At 36.9% G+C, this 21,036-nt stretch overlaps 1 protein-coding gene across 17 annotated transcripts in view; it reads left to right on the top strand.

Moving 5' to 3' along the window:
- Nucleotides 1–21,036, top strand: part of CDH12 (cadherin 12) — a 646,759-nt gene that overhangs the window by 237,350 nt on the left and 388,373 nt on the right. Inside the window, exon 1 of one of the 17 annotated variants that reach the window (XM_068931497.1) lies at nucleotides 4,275–4,493. The exons of 14 other annotated variants lie outside the window; for them this stretch is intronic. The gene's annotated coding sequence lies outside the window, so the exon portion shown is untranslated. 2 more of the 17 variants (XM_068931487.1, XM_068931483.1) reach the window with 2 other exon arrangements.

Genomic DNA, 21,036 nt, shown 5'->3' with positions numbered 1-21,036 from the left:
TGCTACTTGACCCCTTTGGAGCTGCTGCTTGTAGTATGTTTCATCTGTTACCACAAGAGAAACTCTGCCGCAGGCAGAGGAAAACTGTTTGGGAAGCAGACTTGTTCTGGGGTCAAGAAATTTCTGGGAGGAATTCTATTGACATAACTGTTTATTTTACCAGCTCAATCAACAAATATTGTAAGTCTGCTTCCCAAACAAGTTTTTCAGCCTTTTCTTGAGCCCAAAACAGCAAGGGCAGTTAAAATATGAAATTTATAAAATATTACCTTTGAAATGAAAGAGAATAAAGAATTATTTTGCATATAAAAGTTTATTCTTTAGTAAATAGCTATGAATAACAAAATTTAATCTGAATTGTAGCTTACTAGTGGCTGTTGAGCTGGGTATTCTGGTCATGTTTTGCATCAGTGATGAAATTGTAATTTGCCAAATCTATTCATAAAGCTAAATTTTGCATTTCTCTCTAAATCCACACATCCCCATTGGCTTCTTTGCCTTGCTTTTGACAGCTACATTGATGCAAGTTTGCCTCATTTTTCCCCATTTGTTTTATTTCCTTTTTGAACTTCTCATAGTTTACTCTTCATCCCACCAGTAAGTATATAAATCATGAAGTTGTGGAAAATTAGCTTGTAAAACTGCCCTGCTTAATCAGGGAGCCAGTTGGTTTTACATAACCGCATTTAAAAGAAAAATTCTGCCTCCCTGAGACTTCTGAAAGGGCCTAAAAACCTTCCCAATAGACTTCAGTAATTTACTCACCTTGAGCCTTTAACTTCTAAGTTTCCTTCTTTCTCTGCTTAAAAAAAAAAAAGCACTTACGTTAGCATTGAGATGTTATAGCTGGAGAGAAATAAATAAGACTTTCAATCCCTACAGATTTCCTGCAATGCTTTGCCTTTCACAGAGGCCTAATTTTGAAGTTGTAACTACTGCAGTTCTGTCTAAAACTTCCTGTGTAGGTGACCTGAAAATAAATTTCAAAGGAAAGCTAGAAATAGGAATATAGTTTTTCTGCATTGTACTGTACCTGTACAATGTTTACTGCAAGTATCCTTATCCTTATGTTCTGCTTGCATTTTTCTGTTTCACTCCATCAAACTTTATGGCTGTCATGGAAGAAACGGAGTCCTGTCTAACTGACTATTTTGCAGAAGCAAATAGATTCATGTTACGAACTCTTAATAGGATATAAAATAAATGGTCAAATTGCTGTGTTTAATCCTGCTCTCATATGAAAGAACGTATTGTGCCAGATTGCGTCTTCCCTTCCACCTTTGCTTGCCTTTCAAGTAAAACGATGTTGAAATGCTCTACAACTCTTACAAAAAAGTGCAGCTACAGTTTGGCAGTGGTCACCTGCATTGTAAGACGATGCTTAAGTACATGGAACATGATGGTGATGTTCACGTTTAAGGAAAAAAATTATATTAAAAATTATAAAGCTAGTTTAGAAATAATGAGATCAAACTAAAGGTAATCCCATAGTTTAGGTTTTGGATTTCTTGTTGTCTTCATCTTGTGTGTTGTATACATTTAGGGGCTTTTTTTTGAAGTGGTTGCTTTTGAGTGTTTTCAGTGTTTTGCAGTTTATGAATGTTTAATGCTTTGAAGAATATTGTCTAATTACACTACATCACATCTAGATACTAAGTCAGTGCTGTACCAGATGCTCATAGTCTTTTTAGCACTCAACTCATTCAACTTTTGTATAACTAACCCTTTTTTCTGAGGCTGTATATTTGCTGTTCGTATTGGTAGGTTGTATGTGTGTGGTTTTTTGATTGTGAGTGTGAGGGGTGTGTGTGTGTGAGGGTGTTCTCCTCTCCCTTCAGTGTTCTCTTGTCAAAATCTACTTGCACTTCATGGTGGTGGTTGCTGGGGCCCCTGCTTGGCCACACATCACTGGCAGCTGATGAATCTAATGGCAAGGACCAAAGGCTGTTTTGATGCCTATCGGTATTCCTAGTAGCTGGTTAGTGCTGGATGACTAAAGCTGCCTCTCTCCTTTCCCACTGTATTGTTTACTCTTAGGTATAAAGGATTAGTGAATGGCTGTTTTCTCTCTACCACAATAATATATTCAGTTCAACTTGCTCTGATGCCTTTGTACAGTTCTATAATGTCATGATAGTGAACTGATACGCACAAGAATGCGTATAGTATAATTCGGGAAACTGCAGTCCTGCACTATTTCATATATTTGGGGCGTGAGGAAGCTGTAATATTTTCAGTTTATACATTTTTGCTTTTGATGGAAGGAAACATTTTGAAAAATGTATATGAAGTAAAAGAAAATGGCAGCTAGCAAAAAACAAGACTAAATATCTCTTTTACTCATTCTTTAGTCTATATGCTGATTAATACTTTTGATGTCTGAGTATGCAACTTTGCTATCCTGTGGGTAAAATGAAAGATGGAAATTCTTTACAATATTTAGTTGCATATGTATATGATATTATATAGCTGATAGTTCAAGATATGGCATCTAATCATCTAGAAAAAATTAAACAGACTACTGCTCACTGCAGTTACATAACTATTGTCAAATTGCTAATAAGTATGCAGATCCAAAAGCACTGCCCTGTGAAGTGTAACAGTAAGTAGTACTTCATAATAGTGGTAATTGATACAAATGTGTTGAATTTCTGACTTAGGAGGTATATGAGTAGCAATAAACATGGGGTAAACTGATATCTGCTGAAATGAATACAAATAATAAGAAAATAATCTTTCTGTAGATGGAATTTAAATATTCCTGGTTCTACCTAGAAATAGCAGTTAAGATTAATCTTTAGCAGAATTTTCTTTCTGCATTATCTGCATGGTCATTGCTGTGTCTGGCTTATCTACCTACAGGTGCTGGTAATACGCACAAGAACACAAACACTTCTAAAAACAGTCTCTTTATACCTGTGTTACAATGCTCATGTATACCAAACATACTTGTTTTGAAATGTGCAATATGTCTAAATTAGAGGCTAAAGATTTTACTTTGAAGGAGTGAGAAACAAACCAAAAAACAAAAGCAGATCATCTGACACTTTCAGTGTATGCTTGTCTGCTTCATGACAACCTTGCAAAATTGCTGTGAAATACACAGCCCAAGAATAAAACTTTACTGTAAGTTCTTTACCATGGCTTTATATGGGAAGGCGATGGGGAGGGGGGGAATCTGCCTTGCGTTCTTATTGAAAAGATTGCCTTAGGGTGGCTGGAACTTTCAGACCTATTAGTGAGGGAAAACTCTTCATATTCACAGTTGTGTAAACCTGTTGGCAAACTTGGCAGAAATCAGGGTAGAAATACCCTGATTCTGTTCTTCAGAATCACGTGATCAAAGTTCTACCAATGCATTTAGTTAGCTTTTGAACGCTGTGCAGAGTAGGCCCTTCAGGCACAGGGCAAAGAGATCGGCTTTCTCCTGTGAATGGCTTCCTATGAACATGCACAGGTTTAGGTCCAAAACCTCCAGTGAATGCCTATTTAAAAGCATAATCTCAAATTTCATCATTCTCTTTAAACTTGCAGTAAGGAGCAACTGTGGTAAGTCCATTTCTACTGTGCAGAAACCAGTTAGGAAATGGAAACTCTTTTTGAATAGTTTTCAGGAAGGACCATAATAGACAATATGGGAAGATGCTGTGATAGTAGACCTGTATCTACCTCGTAAGTGGGGGGGATCTCCTTGGCACATGTATTTAGTCTACAATTCATAGTCAGATCTGTAGTCCTTTTTAATAATGACTCATGTCAAATAATAGACAATTTAAGTTTGTTAGTTTAGAGCATCGCTGGGATTAATAGAAGTTTAAAGAGCATAAACTAGTCTAGTCTCATCTGCTTGCCAAATTATGTGTTCATGGTCTCTCAGACATGATATCCTATGTACTGGCCTGTGTTGTTGGCTCTCTGACCTGACAGGCAAATTAAGGAAGCAGTACAGGGTTCTTATGGCCACTGCCTAGGCTGCAGTGGACTTGCTGTGCTGTGTTAAAATACCTGGGGGTTAAGGATGAACAATCTGTGCCCATGAAAAGTATTCAGAGTTGAACTGCTCTTTGTCTCCCTCACTCTGAACCTGCTTACCCAACTTGAAACACGGCTGCTTACTTTCCAGTTGTATAGGAAGAAGTCAGTGCTGAAACTCTGGACTGAAACCCTCTTGGCTCACTCTCCGCCCCTTATGGCGGGATTATGGTGCATCAGGTCTCTCGCCTTGTACTAGTGGCCTAAAGGTTCACATATCTAAGCTGTCTCTGAGCTTCCTCTAAAGCCAAATGCACTGTGATAAGGACTGGCAGAAGCCTGTTATTGTTTCTGTTTTGTGATGGGAAGAATTGGCCTTTGGACATGCTTCTCTCTCCAGTCAAAAGACTAGAGAGAGAGACCTAGAGTCAGTTAATGCTCCAAGGCTCAGGTGACACAAACCCAGTTCTGAGTGCCCTATTGACTCTAGCTTTCTTGTAGGTGGTGCACAGAGGCAGAAGGTTTGTATGTGTTTGGCTTTTTCTTTTTTTTTCCCCTTGGTCAGATGCAAAATGGCCAGCTGCTGCACAAAGAAAGGTGTGAAATAACTTGTAGCATCTGATGGCAGTTCAGAAGAAACTACAGCTAGCAGATGTTGCATGGGCATGGTGAGCAGCAGCACTTTCCAGATTCTAGCTCTTCAACCTTTTTCTTTTCCAAAATTGAATTTAACTGCTTTAACAACTCCTCTCAGGCCTAAACCTGCAGGCTGCTGCTTTACAAATATTTGGAATGCTGTCATCAAAGCTACCCAGGGCAACTGTGATTTGTTGGTGTGGAACAGCTGGTAAAAGCAGGCTCCAAGGGGAGAAGGTTGAAGGGGAAAAAGTGTTCTCGAGCAGTGCTGTCACACTTACTCAATGAACAGTTTCCATCTATACTCGGTATTTCTTCAGAGAATGTTATTTGTCTTTGCCTTGTGGCAGTAGGTATAGAACTAGCAAAGATCAGTGCTATGATTTTTCCTAACTTCTGTTTCTTTTGACATGTGCTGTCAGTCTAAGGAAGAGACAAAGTTGTGGCTGTATTCATGTTCTTTCTTAATTTCTTCTTCTACAATTGATTATTGCACCCCACTTTGCTATAAACCAGGGATTTATGGTAAGTGGTAGGATTTCTTGAGACTAATACAGGTTCTGGCAAATTAAAAAGTCTAAACAGCTTTAATCTTCTGAAGATGGTGTGTATTGCTGTTGGTATCTCCTGCATATGCTGTTACAGTCTAGAAAAATCAGTAATCCAGGTAATGGGCAAGCTGGCGAAGTGAGATAAAATAGCTGAATCTCTAGTAAACTGATCAGGAAATGGAAGTGTTATATGCTGTTTAGTCATGTGCAATACACAACTTCTGTGAGGCAAGAAATGTTAATGATATCCTTTGACAAACTCTCACAGTAATGTTGGTATTGGTGATTAGAGTGGACGTCCTTTCAAGATACAGATTACTGTAGTCTAATTAAAACAGTAATACCAAAGATTTTGGGGGTGATGGACTTTGGAAACTTCTTGTGAATATGGTAAACAATTTTTTTTCTCTCTTAGCCTTATAAACAGAAAAGTTTGTCAGGGAGATCAAAGTTAGTCCCCTTAATATGGCTGAATCATTCCTATGTAAACTAAACTATTGACAATGTTTTAAAAAAAAAAAGTTGGAGAAGCACTTGTGTGTTAAGCAGAAAAAAAGGAAAACATTAGCATGGTGTAGCATCAAATGCTTACTTATCTAACTAGCTTTCAACTTTCTGAAAGTTTATGCTAAAAATAGACAACAAGAAGGAAAATGATTTTTAACATAAAATAATTTTATCAGCATTAAATTTACCCTGACATAATGCTTTGGGTTTTCTGCTCTTGGTGACTTGTCCTGTGGTGTTTTCTGCTAGTAAATCTATATTTACTCTGTAAGCAGAGTTTAGCATTCAAAAAATGGGGAATACTACATCCTTGTAAAATGTATAGCTTTGTGGTATGATACCATTATGACTAGACAGACTTTCTTTATGGTAAATAAAGCTAGTGCTTCTCTATTTTTAGAGCATATTAAACATATTTAAATATGCTGATGTGATTATATCTTCAAGATGCTTTGCCAACCAGCAAAATGACCCGTCGTTCCAAGAGTGCTAATCTAAATACAAGGGAACAGCAGCTGGAACACAATAGATAGACTAAAGCAGTATGAAAATAATTAATGTGTGGTTAATTAGCTGAACCCTGAAGCCAGGGCTAATTACCAGTCCCTGAAGTGGGACGGTTATTTCTGACACCGTAAGACTTGTTATACTAGTTTTCAGAGAGCTGAGGTTGAACTCATTGCACTGAGGTGGAGAGAGAAGCAACCTAAGGCTATTTTGGCTGAAGTGCTACCTACCCAGTTGGTTTCCTGAATAATTCTGACTTTAATGATAACGCTATAACCCTGGATTTCATTTAGTAATTGATGCACATAACACTAACAGCAGTATAAAGTAATGGCCCTCTGATTGTACATGAACTGTATTATAATCAGTGAGGCATGCATTAAGGAAGAACATCCCAGGAGAGATGAATGATCTTTATGGGCTCTGGTTATTTAAAACTACAAGTTGACAAAAACACAGATGTAAAGAATCCTTCCACTTCTGTAAGTAATGGAAATCCAATTTAAGAAAACTCTGTTGCGTGTGTATAAGGACTATTGGGCTATATCAGCATAACTTTAATTTCCTGGCTTACTGATATGGTTGCACTGTGTTCGTCAGTCATCTGCAATAGCCTTGGAGCTTATTGGCCATTTTTGCCTAAATGTGGAAGGCACTAGACGTGTTAAGGCTATAATAAGTTCTATGAAATTCAGTAGCTGTCGACTGTCCAGCTGTGTCCACACTGAGGGTGCAGCAGGCAGAAAGCAGCCTTTTAACCATCTGAGAAAATGCAGCCTGGTGGCCAAATTGTCACGTGCCCTGAGCGGGCATCTAGTACCTGTTGTAGCTGGGACGCAGGTGTAACTCCTGTTGTAGACTGTGTAACCAAAAAGAGAAGGTAGGAGTGGGAGGGAGGAAAATGAAAGGATTAAGATGGCACAGAGCACAAAGAAAAACAATATTATGGGAGAGAGGAGTTTAGGGGAAATAACTTTACTTGTAGTAAATGAAGCTTCAGTATGTTGGGGTAGTGGACCATGCTTATGGAAATGTCTGTTGCAAGTCTGTATTTAAAAAAAGAAACAAACAAAACCTCTGTAACTATGTACAGAATTTGTGTGCCTAACTTGCAAAACTATGTCAGGTCTTGAGGTCCTACCCTTCCAGTGCAAGTCTATGGAAATTAATTGGTATTTCCAGGGGTTCATTTGTTGTTTTTTTTAAAAAAAGAAAAAGTTGAATTGGTTACTCGGAGATAAGTTTGTAGAAGATGGATAACTGCTGACAGTACAGAACACACAAATGTTTTACCTGTTGTAACTCTAGGAGATAAATGAGTAAGGCATTTAAACCTGGCCTGCTTCTGACCTCTTCAACAACTGAATTGAATATCCACAGAGTAAAAAGCATCTGTTTCGCTATCCTTTTCCTCAGCAACTCTAGGAAGTATGTATGTAAACGTGAACCACAAGCACTAGAGGCAACCAGAAATAGTATTGATCCATCTATATAAAATAGCGTTGGGTCCATCTGAGAGTGAAAAGCAGTGTAGAAATGTTAATGCTCTAGCTGATACCTTTTTCTCTTCATTTAAAAAGAAAAAAACAAAAAAAACTCCTCACCAATGAGGAGCAGGATGACCCCCTGCTGAAAGACAGCTAACATTCAGGGCTTGGAAATTCTGCGTGAAGTCAATTCTATTTCAAAGCTTGTAAGGAAAGCTTTCACATATTAATTTCAGCGTTTATTTCATGAGCTCCTCCGCAAATGGAAGCGTGCTAAATTAATAAGGATCCATCTTTTCCTACTAAGTTTTATCTTGCTTAAATTATCTTCTTACAGTGGAATTCAGTCTGGTTTGTTGTATGAGACTGTCTTGGTTTCTAGAGGCTGGACCAGGAAAAAGGTTGTGTAAATTATCAATATTAATGTTAGCCAGCAGAAGTTCCACTTTAGCTGAAATGCATAACACTAATCACCTCTGTGAGTCAGTCAAAATCCCATCATTAGTGTCCAAAGTAGGATGTTAGGTTAGGCTGTTCTATGGAGGTGTATTTCTGGGGAAATTATAGTGGGAAGTTTTGAGATTTAATCTTCAATGTCTGGTTTCTTTGTCAGCAGAGAGCCTGTTAGATTTTTTTTTTCAAGGTGACAATCCTCCCATTCATTGTCCTAAATTATTATTCATAATTTTTATACATATTTAAGCTTTCACATGTTTAGTGTGCAAGTATCAGCACTGTTGAATGTGCTTCCTGAAATGCAAAACTGAAACTTGACTCTGAAATTACAGTCCAGAGAGTAGAACAGGGAAAGCTGGACCACATGTCTTGTCTGTTTTGAGCATTAAATTTATGTGCTGGAATTTGGGGAGGAGAGGGGAGTGGAAGAGGGACAGATATCACACTAGCCATAGGTCAGTCCTAGGTGAAGCCTTAAAATAAGTTTTACTACTGTTTGACTGCAGTCGCAAAGGCTTGCAAATGGGATATAAATCCAAGCCTCATTTATTATGAATGAGTTACAAACCAATAAAGTAAAACATCTCGCATCTTGCAGCGTGTGCATAGCTTGTGCATCTCTCTGCTTCTGCAATTCTACTTTTCCTTGGGAGCTCGAGTCTAATCCAACTAATAACTAAACAATGTCAGAAACAGTTTCTGATGATGCTTTGGAAATCTATCTGCAGTGTGAATATTTGAATGTGTCTAGAACTGCCCAAAGAAAACCTGATAAAAATACTGATTGGAGTACTAAAATTAAGCGGGTTTGAATATCCCTTCACTTCTATGCAGGCTTTCTTTAAGATTTCTCAGGTTAAGCAACAAAAGTTGCTTGATTGTTCTGGAAAACTTGTTTGCATCCCATAGTCTTTTTTCCACTAATAGCATTCATGGAATTCAAATGGTGACTGAGAACTTAGAGCTTTGTAGATGAGAATTCTCTTATTAGAAATAATTAACACATAAAACAGTAATCTAATTTATCAAAATATACTTTTAAGTAATAAACTGTATATGACTCTTCCTATGAGGGAAGAAAAATATTATTAACAGGTGCTGATCCTATTTACAGTAATATTTGTAATTCTTATTATTAAAGTTTGATCAGTACTTTCTATATCTATAGGGATAAGATTAATCATATGAAATCATTCCCTGATATTAACTTTTTAAATAAAATGTGATATGTGTGTTATGTATGGTATTAAATGATAAATAGCTCATATTTATAATGTTTTAGAAAGATTTATTCAGCAGTAGTTTTAGTCCTGCTGAATTTCCATTAGCAGCAAGTAGCTTTTGCACTTCAGAAATGAATCTGTATTTTGCCTTCTATATGGCAAATACTGGATATATTATCTATTTTTTCAGGTGCATGAGATGAGTAAGATTAATAGCCTTCCTTGAGGTAAAGCTGCAAAACAGTACTAAAGAACCCTAGAAATTATAACCAGGAACTAGAGAAGTAAATTTACTTATACTATATAAAGGGCTTTGAATTTATTACTTAATCTCTGTAATGGCAATGTAGAGTGCCCTGTCACTTTTCCGTATAGCATAGTGCAGTTCACTAAAGATAAAGTGGGAAAGTTGCAGAATAGTACTCTAATGTTATTATTTATGTGGCTGTAAGGAGTTAAACTTATAGAAGGGATGATGCTGATTCAAACCACTGTACAAGAAGTTCACATATGTCCATGATCTTATTTGTTTACTAACATAAGTTGGATGGATACGCAGGAACATATCAATGAAGCATATTATAAGAACAAATGCTTTGCAAATGTCAAGCTATTTTCAGACATGTTTGCTAACTATTGTTTTTTTTTACTGCTGCTTTTTTATAACTTCTGTTCATTACAATAGACTTAAATCTGATTTTTCTTTTCCTCCCTCCCCTGATATGTAACTAGTTAAGTCTCCTCTGCTACCACTCCAGAACCAAATGCGTGTACAGCCGGAAATGGATCGTGCAGTTACACTATTTGGTAATAGAACTCTTTAAAGCCTATTGCCATTATTCTCTAACAAATGCATTTTCCACACATGAAGTGCAGGATTGATTCTTTTACTTTGTTTGCTGCTTGAATATTTTGTAAAAATAAGTGTTGTTAGAAAGTAGTCCAACACTTTTTTAATTAAAAAAAGTTACATGGTGGTTATTCTTGGAGAAGAATAAAGGAATTTAATTTCTCTATTCATGTTTTTGTTGCCCTATTACTTAGGGAAATGGGCTGGATTTAAAAGCATGTGTATATAGTTCTTGAAGGCATCACTAATCAAAAACAATATGGAAAAAATTCTAAATAAACTTGAATTTTTTTCACATTTTTGAAAAATGAAAACTCAAACTTAGTATCATTCTGGAAGAAGCAATTCATTAGACATGGAATGAGCCATTTCATTACTGGATTCTTAAAATACTAGCTTTCTTTTAATATAAATTGTGGACATGATCACTTTGAGAAGAGCCTTTTGAAAAGGAATAGGAATATTTTGTTTTAAAGCTGCTAAAGTCATACTAGGTACTAGTGAGAGTCACTAGTTTAATGGCAGGAATTTCAGCATTGAATCTATAGTGAAGAGTTTTTGGCCATACATATAATCAGTTGGAACTGTAGCAGGACAAAACAGATTTCTTGCAAGTACCTGAAGCCAGAGCATTTTTTCATATACTCTTGGGACTCCTGTGCATTGGTCAGGTCAGTAGCTCGGTCTTTCAATTTACCATGCTTTTGAGCAGCTGTTTCTCATAAGTGCAAAGAATTCCCAAGGCTCTCTTCATCAGTTTGCTTACTTGCAGGCTTGATGTGGTGGGCTTCTGTGTGCTCAGCAGTTATGTTACTGTAATCCATGATAATAGGTTATCAATGAAATGCAAGGTAACTCAGGTCGATAATCTATAAAAGGCAAATTTACTGTAATGACTTTAAGAGCTGGATAATCAGGTTAAAGAAAAAAATCAAGTTCTTGTTTTATGAAGAGCCTCAGTAACTGTTCTCTGGAGTTTTTATCATCTGTTTGATAAATAATAAATATTGAACAGGGTAAGCTATACGTCTATAAAATGCCCAAATGCAAAGTGTAGTTAACAGCAGCTAAATGCTGTACATCACAATGTGCACATAAATTTACAGGAGAGGATAAATAACACAGTTCAGAGCTGTTTCACTGCTTGTGCATGGGAAGGGAAGCTGAATCTCATGGACTTTGGTACTGAGGAGGATTCTCCTTCCTGGCCTGCTAGAGCCAGAGAGGGCCCTTCCATCCCTGCTGGAAATGGGGGGGGAAAGCAGCAGCCCTACTTCTGCTTGCCCCAATTTTGTTACATCTGTACATGATGTTGGTATTTCTGATATCGTTACCTAAGTAATCTCAGCCTTTTGCAGTGTGACTAGTTTGGTTATTGAAGTTCTGTTGCCTTTGCAGGACTCTGCTCTCGAACAGGTTTCTGTTACTCACTCTTCAGTTGTCTATGAAGTGTGACTTTCTCCCATAACTCCTCTTAACCGTCTGTGACATCCAACTGTTCCCCATGGCACTATCTGTAATTTTGTTCCTTCCCTTCCCCACCCCGGTGCTTTTCTGACATACCCAGCAATTTCTCATGTGATGTTCAGAAGTTTCTTTTGCTCTGTTCACTGAGGTTAACCTCATGGCAGGGTCTGGTTATCCACCTGCAGACCTCAGCATTGCACAGCTTTTCTTTAGGTCCAGAAAGTATGAGTTCTGGTCTCATTCTTGCTTGCTGAATTTCACCTTGTTTTCAGGCAAGCTAGCCCTTCTGCTTAGACTTGGGCAGACAGTCTCTCATTGAACAAATACATTTTTACTTATTTTTAAATCTAAGTGGTAATAACATGATGAAGCATCTTCATATAGAAAAGATCTCGTGGTTCTGCTTAACTGCTGAATATGTATATGCCCTGGAAGCTTGGCTTACTGAGGAGAGGGAAGTCTGCCTGCTTAGAAACAGAGCCAAGCGAAGGTGGCTGCAGTTGGCAGTTCCTATAAATGCTTAGAAGAGAGTTTGCTGCTTTTGTCCTTAAGCAGCCATGAACTTAAATTTCTTCTTCCAGTCATTATCCACGTTGCCAGCTCTCATGATTTCCTCAGAAATAACAAAATAGTAATTGATTTTAGAGAAGATAAGTAATAGTGTGAGATGCTCTTGACATCTCTGAAACTGTAATGGGGGGCGGGAACACTTTCTGTCAGCCTCACTTGCCTACTTTCCAATTTTGATAAATTCCAATGAAATGATTAGGAAGCAGCTACTCCTTAAGACTTCAACTTGGTGGTGTTTCCAGCAAACAAAGGAAAAGTAGAAAGTTTAGAAAGACAGGTCATCCCTCCCCTCTTTCCTTGCAATATCAGCCAGAATTGGGGAACTTCTGAAGAAATATTCAAGGCTGGCCACTGTGGATTTTATATCATTCCATTACTAGCAGATAATGTGATACTCAGTAAAGTGACTCAAGCTTCCTTATTTTATCATGAAAACAGTGCCACTGATATAATCCAGATGGAGCTCCTTTTATATCAAAACCCAGACCATTCTTACTAAGCACCTGGCCCTCCTGGTATATGATGATTAGCATTGTCCTACAGGCAAATACTCTCACTTCAGTTTTCAATGGTATCATATTTCCTGTAATCCCCAGGCAATCATCTTGAGTAATGATTTTCAGTTGCTTCTTACCAGGGCTGCATTTGATTTGTTGCTTTTAGGGTAAGCATCCTTTCCCATTTTTCCTTAAGACATTTAGTTTCCTATGCATCCTCATTTAGTTCTATAGCCATTTGCCTCCCTCCTTGGAAGAAGCATTCCTAGTTCATTTTTAAGGTCACTTAACTATTGGATGAATGGCACCATTGCTTTCATATTTCCTAGTTACTTCATTTATGGTCTTGGATATTTCCTTGATTCTCTTGGTCTTTAATTTATCCTATATTTTACTGTTTTTTCTTGTTTCTGTTTTATTTAATAGTAAATTGCACCGCAGATTAAGTATACTGTAGCTGAAGAATATGAATAATGATACAATACACTACTAACTTGGAGTGTTTCCTGCCCTGTAGCTGGTAGAAGATCAGCAAGTTACTGATTTTACAATACAATTGTTCAGCTGTGACACATAATACAAAGTTCATTATTAGAGCTATAAACCCACCCAGTAACATGGTATTTAACAGTGTGATTCTCATTAGAAATGAAATCAATAACTTGGCTAGGTCAGTCTTAACTAGCATCAGCAATCCCTGTGAGAGGAATGACAAATGTGCTGCTATACATTGATAGTGTTTATCACTTTTTTTTTGAAAACTTAAATAGAAAATTTTAGTAGTATTGGCAACACATACAAGTGGAAGGGAAACCGAAGTGTTAAATTGTGTCAATGTGAACATCAGCCTTGTTTATTGTTAGTCTGAGTGCTTGAGTTTAGGAACTTGAGCTTAGATTATATTAACAAATAAAACTTAAAGTTGGTCCTTGACAGTCTATCAAGGTAGATATGTTAAAGGTTAATCTTTCAACTGACAGATTTTTGAGTTTGTTTTATGGTTCTTTTATTTTCATTCTTAGTAGTGCAGTAGTGAAATCATTTGACTTTTGTTTAGCAGCTTAGAGGCCTTTTGTGCAGGACAGCGAAAACGGTGCAAATGCCCCATTTACACTCAAAATACTCTTACGTGCTGAAGGGAACATACCATAGATGCTTATAGAGCCCAGAAGTTACTGCTAGCCGAATTGGGATCTCAATCTAAAAACAAAACCCAGTTTTTAGTCTAGTTATAATAATTGTAGTCCAAAATACAACAGAAAAGCCTAATTTATAGTAATAACATCCTTACAAAGGTTATGCAAGAAAACTTACAAATATTTACCTCTATTGTTGGTGTCCTTCCCATGTCTCTAATGCTGAGAGTTTCAGGTTTCCTCAAGCAGTGGTGGTGGTCACAGTACGTCACTGGCACCCCACGTTCCAAGCTGGGAAACATTTGATGCTGCCTGTGAGGGTCTCTTACCCCCTCCGACTTGGTCTGCAACTCTTGTTCGTGTGTGGTTGGTTGGTTGTTTTTTTTTTTTTTCCCTTCAGTGAAGGTGTGAGATTTGTTACCTCCTGAAATATTCAAAAAGGATCATTCAGAAATTGTGTGCACAGCCATGTGAAACGAGAGATATTAAAAAATGGTTTGGAAGGGCTGGGAGATGGTAATGCCTGTGGTGCTTACAGGTCACATGTATTGCATTGTCTTTAACAGCTTATGTTCCTGTTGGCCACTTGTTTCTGTTGTAGTTCCTGACAGGGAACATGTTTGTAGTATTAATTATTAGGGGTTATCCTTGCAATTTAAGTTGTTATATTTAGGTCTGATGTTTTATCTTATTTATAACTTTGTATGTTTTCCTAGTAGTAGAAAAATGAAAATGAACCCTCAAATCATTGTATAACATCCTAATTAGGCATTTGAAAAGCTTTCATAATTACAAAATTATAGGACTTCTCGCCTCAAACTTGAACCAGCACTGAGTATTTTTCATGCTGTTTTAGCTTGTCTTAACAATGAGTTTTAAAAACTCTTAAAACTGCTGCCTCTTGTCTTTATTCTTCAAATTAAGACTATTCTTTTTTCCCTGTTGATGGTACTTTGATCCCAGGCTATATCTTAGTGTAAAAAGACATTGTGTTTATGTAACAGTGGAAATCACCATAGTTTGATTCGCAGTTCACTGAAACTGTGAAGCTCTGAAAATTTGAAAATAGGGCATGAAGGCAGGTGCTTTGCACTTCTATTCTTTAAAGAAGTTCTTTGGGTCAGTATTGCGAGGGTCATCCTCCTGATGTTGCTAATTGTGAGTTTTCCCACGTACTGTGTATTTTTCTTCTTTCTTTCCCCTAAAGACCCAGCTTCTGAAATTAATGAAACCTACAATTCTTTTGCTCTTTTAAAAGAGCTTTTTTCTGATATAGTAGTTGAAGAGAAGTTTAAAAATGGCCTCTGTACCAGAAAACTGAGAAAGCAGTCTGAGAAGAAAAAGAATCAACTCTCCCGATTCTTCTAACTCTTTAAAATTCAACTCTTCCGAACAAGCAGGGTGCACAGCATTCCTCTTTTGGAAATTCCTCACTGAGGTAGTATCTGTGGATGCTTACACTGCTGCTATCCCTGTTACATGGTTTTTGGGTAAAATGTCTTTGTACTTGGAAATGACTAGCTTTCTACATTGTGCATTTCCTTTCCTCTTAGAACTCTGATTGCATTAGAAATATGGAAAACAAGCCCACTTAAATATCCCTAAATATTTCCTTTTTTTAGTAGCAACAAATAATGTTTTATATATTGCTGTTCTTAAGTAACACTATGACATCTGTAAAATATCTGTTTAAATATTGATGAAAATCAGGTGGATTTACCTTGCAACTCCTGAATCAGCAACAGTACGCAGAGTTGGACAGTGCCATGCAGATATAGCAGGCAAATGAAAAGTTCACTTTTCCATGGCTCTGCCTTCTAGCAAATGTTAATTGCTACTCTGAGTATGTGTGTGACAAGGTCCCAATCAGTCAGTGTATCTGCCTGCACCTTTTATTTAAAGGAAATGCATTGAAAATATCAAAAGGCAGGATCCAACTGAGATTTAATAAAATACAAACTAGAGTAAGGTGCAGCTTTTGAAATGAAGAAAAAGTCATCTTGTGACAGGTGGAGGTAAGGAACTGGAACTAGCCTCTCTTGGCTCATTCTACTATTGTAGAGGTTTTTTCCCTATAGTCTTGCTCTTGCCCACAGATTTCTGGCAACATCCTCGCGCGTAGCGAACTTCATACACTCTCCTCTAGATCCGTAGGAGAAGATCTGTATCTGTCATCTCCTGAAATAAGAGCCGTACCTCTGCTCCGTATACTTTCTCAGGAGTCACCTAGTGCGTGGCCGTTCTGCAAGGTGCCTCTGGGCCCATCTTGTCTTGTGCTCTGCTGTTCATCTCTGCTGAGTATCTGTACTTGCTCCCAAAGCAATCTCTCCACCCCTCGAGCAGGGCCCTCCTGACTGTAACTGAAAAATGAGATGGGTCTTTGTAACACTGAAAACCTACCCTCCGGGATGCCCCTAACCAAGTTACTCAGACAATTGCTGGTAAATATTCAGTCAGGGATGAGTGCAGCAATATGGCAGTGAAGGAGGATCAGCAACTGGGTGAGTATGTAGACCCAGTTTCACTGTGAACAGTAACGTTTTGCAGAGTAGAAAGACAAAACTGCAGTGTTCTTAAATGCCAAGGTGAGTAGCTATGTTCTACTCTATCCAATATCTCAGTCTTAATTTGCAATGTTAAACGCAGTTTAGGAAAACAAAAACATTGCAAGGCTATATTAATCTGTAATGTTGTGTTATGCTGTTTTAACTGAAAAGCGTTCAGAGGTGTGCCACAAACCTCACTCTGCAAACATCTGGCTGTTGGTGTCTGTTATACCTGATAGAGTTGTCTACCCTTGGGAAACTCTATCCGTTGTTTATTTTATCTTAGGATTCAGTTGGCAAAATTAGCCAACGAGTATTTCAAGCTATTCCTTCTTTATCAGTATGTGATCTTTGAGTTGCACAACAGAATGCAACACTTCAGACAAACACTGAAAGTTCATAGGATTATTAGCTTATCTAAAGCACTGTACAGCACTAGCTGTATACGCTCCCCTATTTTGTCAACAAAAGTGAATATACACAATGTACTTTGGTTTAACAAGTATGGTGATTTATAAACATGTATTGAAATTAACCAAAAAAGCTCAAAGTTTTCATTTGATTTCTCAAGACAATACAGTGCCTTACTCTTTTCCAGACTTAAAAAAAAAAATAATAATAATAAAAGTCAAAGGTGGTTCTTCCATTTTTGTATTGGAATAAATTCAATTTTTAAGGAGAATGCTTACTTGCAAGCAAGAGTTGTTGGGACATTTGGAGGCTGGTGTTCAAATTTCTTTGGTCTCCTCAAAATAAATTTACATTAAACTATATTATCAAAACTTTCCCAGTACTTCTAGTTTGATATTAGAACAATATCCTAGACCAGGATATCCTGGTAAAAGAGCACAAAATTTTACTTTCAGCTGCAGTGTGAGGCTTCTGCCTATTTGTTGGACAAAGTCTGTCTTCTGGACTAATGAATTCATTATTGTCATTACACACAATAGAAATATAGTAAAAGTTTTTGTATTATTTTGGTTTTTTCCTTCCATGGTTTTAGATTGAGTTATGGTTTTGTGACAGCTGAGGATATGATTTTTGTTTGTCAGTGTTAATAGTGGGAAGATGTATTACTCCTTGTGTGAGTAAAAGACAGTGTTATAAGCATTCATATAGAATTAGTTCATTCTCCTTACAATGGGATTTTACATAAGAAAAATCAGTTCATAGATGCTTCCAAATGCAAAATACAACTGGTTAGGAGTGAATTTATCCATCTTCTGTTATAAGAATGGAAGATTTTTTTTTTGCTCAGCAAATTTTTAGAAAGATGCCTATGGCTAAAAGACCAATAGATGTGTAATATTTTCCAGAACCTCCCTTTAGCCAAACTATAATTTTCATATCCTTAATGAATAGTCCTACTGAGAAAAGTAATAAATTTTAATAATTTTTAATAAAGAAAAATAAGTATATAATGCATCTTTTTTTTTACTATGGCTTACCTTAAACACTTTGAGAGTGGTTATAGGTTAACTAGAAACCAGTAGAAAGTGGTTTCTGCTGGAATTCTGCCAACAAGCTGAGTGTGCTATTAACTTCTAATTTCTTTCAACAGTTCCCAGTAGGTGGCATAAGTGTACAAGAAACTTGCATGGTCCTTTTCTTATCGGAGTCCTTTTATGTTTGATTTGTTTTCAGGATGCAATTCAAACTTAGTCCACGTTGCTAAAGTGCCCCCCTCCTATGTGCATAAGTGTATGTTTCTCTTTAGGCTTTTTGGGGGGTTTAATGCTCTTTTCTTATTCATTTCATACCAGTTGGATACTGTGATAGGATGTAGACAGAAGTACAGAATGTCTTTTGTGCCTGTGCTTTCATAAGGAGCTTCTTGGTGCATCCCATGGGAACCGTGGCAGGTTGTCCCCTCATGTTCCTATGTACTAGGATCATAAAGTAAACAAATGTTTTCTGTTTCATTTAACTCTCTATTCTATGTTTTTATTGCAAATCACTAATCTATCTTAAAGTGATCTTGCATTTCACTTGCTCCACTTTGTCAAGTATGTTGCCAATATATCTTTTAGGTTGCCGTTGCTATTTTGTATATTAAAAAATAACTATCTGTTATCATACCAGAGAATGTTCTCCTTAATCAAAGCAAAAAATCTGGAAGGTTTATCATATGTAAATCACAGCTGATGCTGATTTGAGACTTCAACAGTAATGGGGAGAATCTTTTATTTCAACTTTTACTATTGTTTTATCTTCAGCAGCGAGATGTTTCTGTTGAGGTGTACGTATGTTTTCTAATCTTCCTTATTAGCTTTCCTGCGGCAGCTAAAATACTTGCAGTACACAGGGAAACATTTGCGTTACCATCTTATTTGTCACGGAGCTGAGTGCAGAGATTAAAGCACCTTAATTAAAAGAAATAAAAAAGAACTATAATATCTTATTACCAATATATAGTCAAAGCATATTACTGTCTACCAGTCTCTTAGCTATCTGTTATTTGTGTAATTGCTTACTTTTTTCTGATTATTAGTATAAGAAAAGATAATTCTTCTCTTAATAAAATGTAGCTGATAAAGTTCAAGTGTCCTCTCTAATAAATAGAATACAGTGAAAAGAGAACAGTGCTTTTAAATTGGTCTATCCCTACAGCGTAAATGTATTGCATTTATACTGTGTTCCTATCTGAGTCTACTTGCTTCAAAACCTTCTTTATCCTGAAGTTTATTTTCCATGCCAAGAGAAGGTTAGGTATGGTTGTTATGTTTCATCTTTTTAGATAAAGTGAGCTAACGTAGTTTCAAAGAAGCCAGTCGTTATGAGAAGAAAAAGTAGTGGAAGAAAGTCACTGAAGAACTATCATGAAACTAGCCTTTAAACCTCTCTGGAAAAGCTTTTTATATAGAAAAACTTTGTGGGCTCCTGTTGTAATTGAAAATCTTTAGGGACTTAGCTATATATGTGATTTGTGCTGCTCCCCACCCCCCCCCCCCAAGCAGCAAAGACTTGAGTTTAATCACCCCATCAGGCTTATAAAAATGTGTTGCTAAAGCAGAACCCAATCGCAAGTATTATGTAGCTTGGCTTGTAAAATGAAGGCAGCTATCACACTGTTTTTTAACTTACTCCCTTGGCCTGTGACAGCAGTGGTTGTTGTAGCGTCCTGTCGGTAATGCTTTCTTTTGGAGTAGCAATGAGGGACTCTGCTGTGGCTGCTTCTGCATTTTTCCTTTCTCTTTGTTAAGTTACAGCTGAACTTCAAGAGATGGTTCCTTGGACAAGCACATCTAAAACCTTGTCTATGTATTTGTTTTCATTACTGGATAACTTATCCTTCATTAATAATTTGGAAACATATGTTTTCTTTTTAAATATACAAAGCTTTAAAAATGAACGCAATGCATTTTTTGGAAGTGACGTAGCTCTTTCAGTAAGAAAAAGCTACATTCAGGTGATCAAAGAGCTACATGAAGAGATGCAAACATTCAGCCTTGTTTCCTCATTCCTTTTTCTTTTACATAACGAAGCAGTTAAGCAATTGGTTATAACAAGTTTGCTGTATGATTTGTTTGCCTCAAACTGGTAACAATTCCTGGTAAAATAAGATAACACAGGTGAAGCTGTGTGTTAGCAGTTACAGACTTCAAAGTTTTCCAAAATGAAACGATACAATAGCATCTAGTTGTCTTGATTCTCCCTCCTGCCCCGCAATGATGCTTGTTAAAATGATGAGGTGAGTTTATAACTTGCCTACTCAAATAATGCCAAAGAAGTGCTTCTGTACCCAGAAACACTTTTTGTCTGAAATGTGCTTACTCAGAAAAAAATAATTCTGAAACTTAGATATGGAACAACATAAATCATGTTTTGATTTAATATTTGGATAGTAAGTGTGAGTTCTTAAATTGTCCTCTGTGGAAAGTCTTATTAATATGGAAAGAATTCTTACTGTTTTGAAGAAGTTTAATCCTAAACAGTATTTTAAAAGAGATTTTGTACTTTCAGTGGTTCCTACATTCAAATATAAAAATGTAACTGAAGGAAAATTCAGCAATTTCGACTTTATATTAATCACTTATCAAAATCCATGTAGAACTGCCAGTTATTTTTTATGCATTTCTTGCTATGACTCTCGATTATTTGATGTGTGCCAGGAGAATGTGAAAGAAAAGCACGTTCGTTATCTGTCCATGCTCATCAGTCTTCAGGAATCCAAGGAATTGTTTTCGCTAGTTGTTAATAAAGCTTTCAGCTAAAGCTTTTCCTGACACAAGTACTAATTATTGCTAACTTCCTACTTACCCTTCCAAACTTGTGTGGTGGGAAAACAATGGTACTGGACACTAAACTGTGTTTTCCCTGTCATATGACCTAATGCCCACATGGCATTGCAGCTGGTACAAAGCTTTGGTAGTTTTTCAACACATCTTTCTTCTAAGTGTTCCCCCCCCCCCCCCCCCACACACCTTTATTTTTTTTTAAATGCTGAATTTAAAACATTTCGTATTTTAGTACTGTCAGTGGATCTGTCCATGTGTGTACATACATGTGTTTGTTTCTATAATACATTGCTCTTCAGGATGGTCTACATTAGAAAGTATGGATTTAGTGCTAGGAAAGTAGATCTCTTTTGAGCTTTTTGTTTTGTCTTACAAACCAAGACTAAATCTAAC

The sequence above is a fragment of the Struthio camelus genome, chromosome 2 (genome assembly GCF_040807025.1).
Source record: "Struthio camelus isolate bStrCam1 chromosome 2, bStrCam1.hap1, whole genome shotgun sequence".
NCBI lineage: Eukaryota > Metazoa > Chordata > Aves > Struthioniformes > Struthionidae > Struthio > Struthio camelus.
Note: the sequence above shows the minus strand (reverse complement) of the source record. Positions and strands in the feature narration are given on the sequence as shown.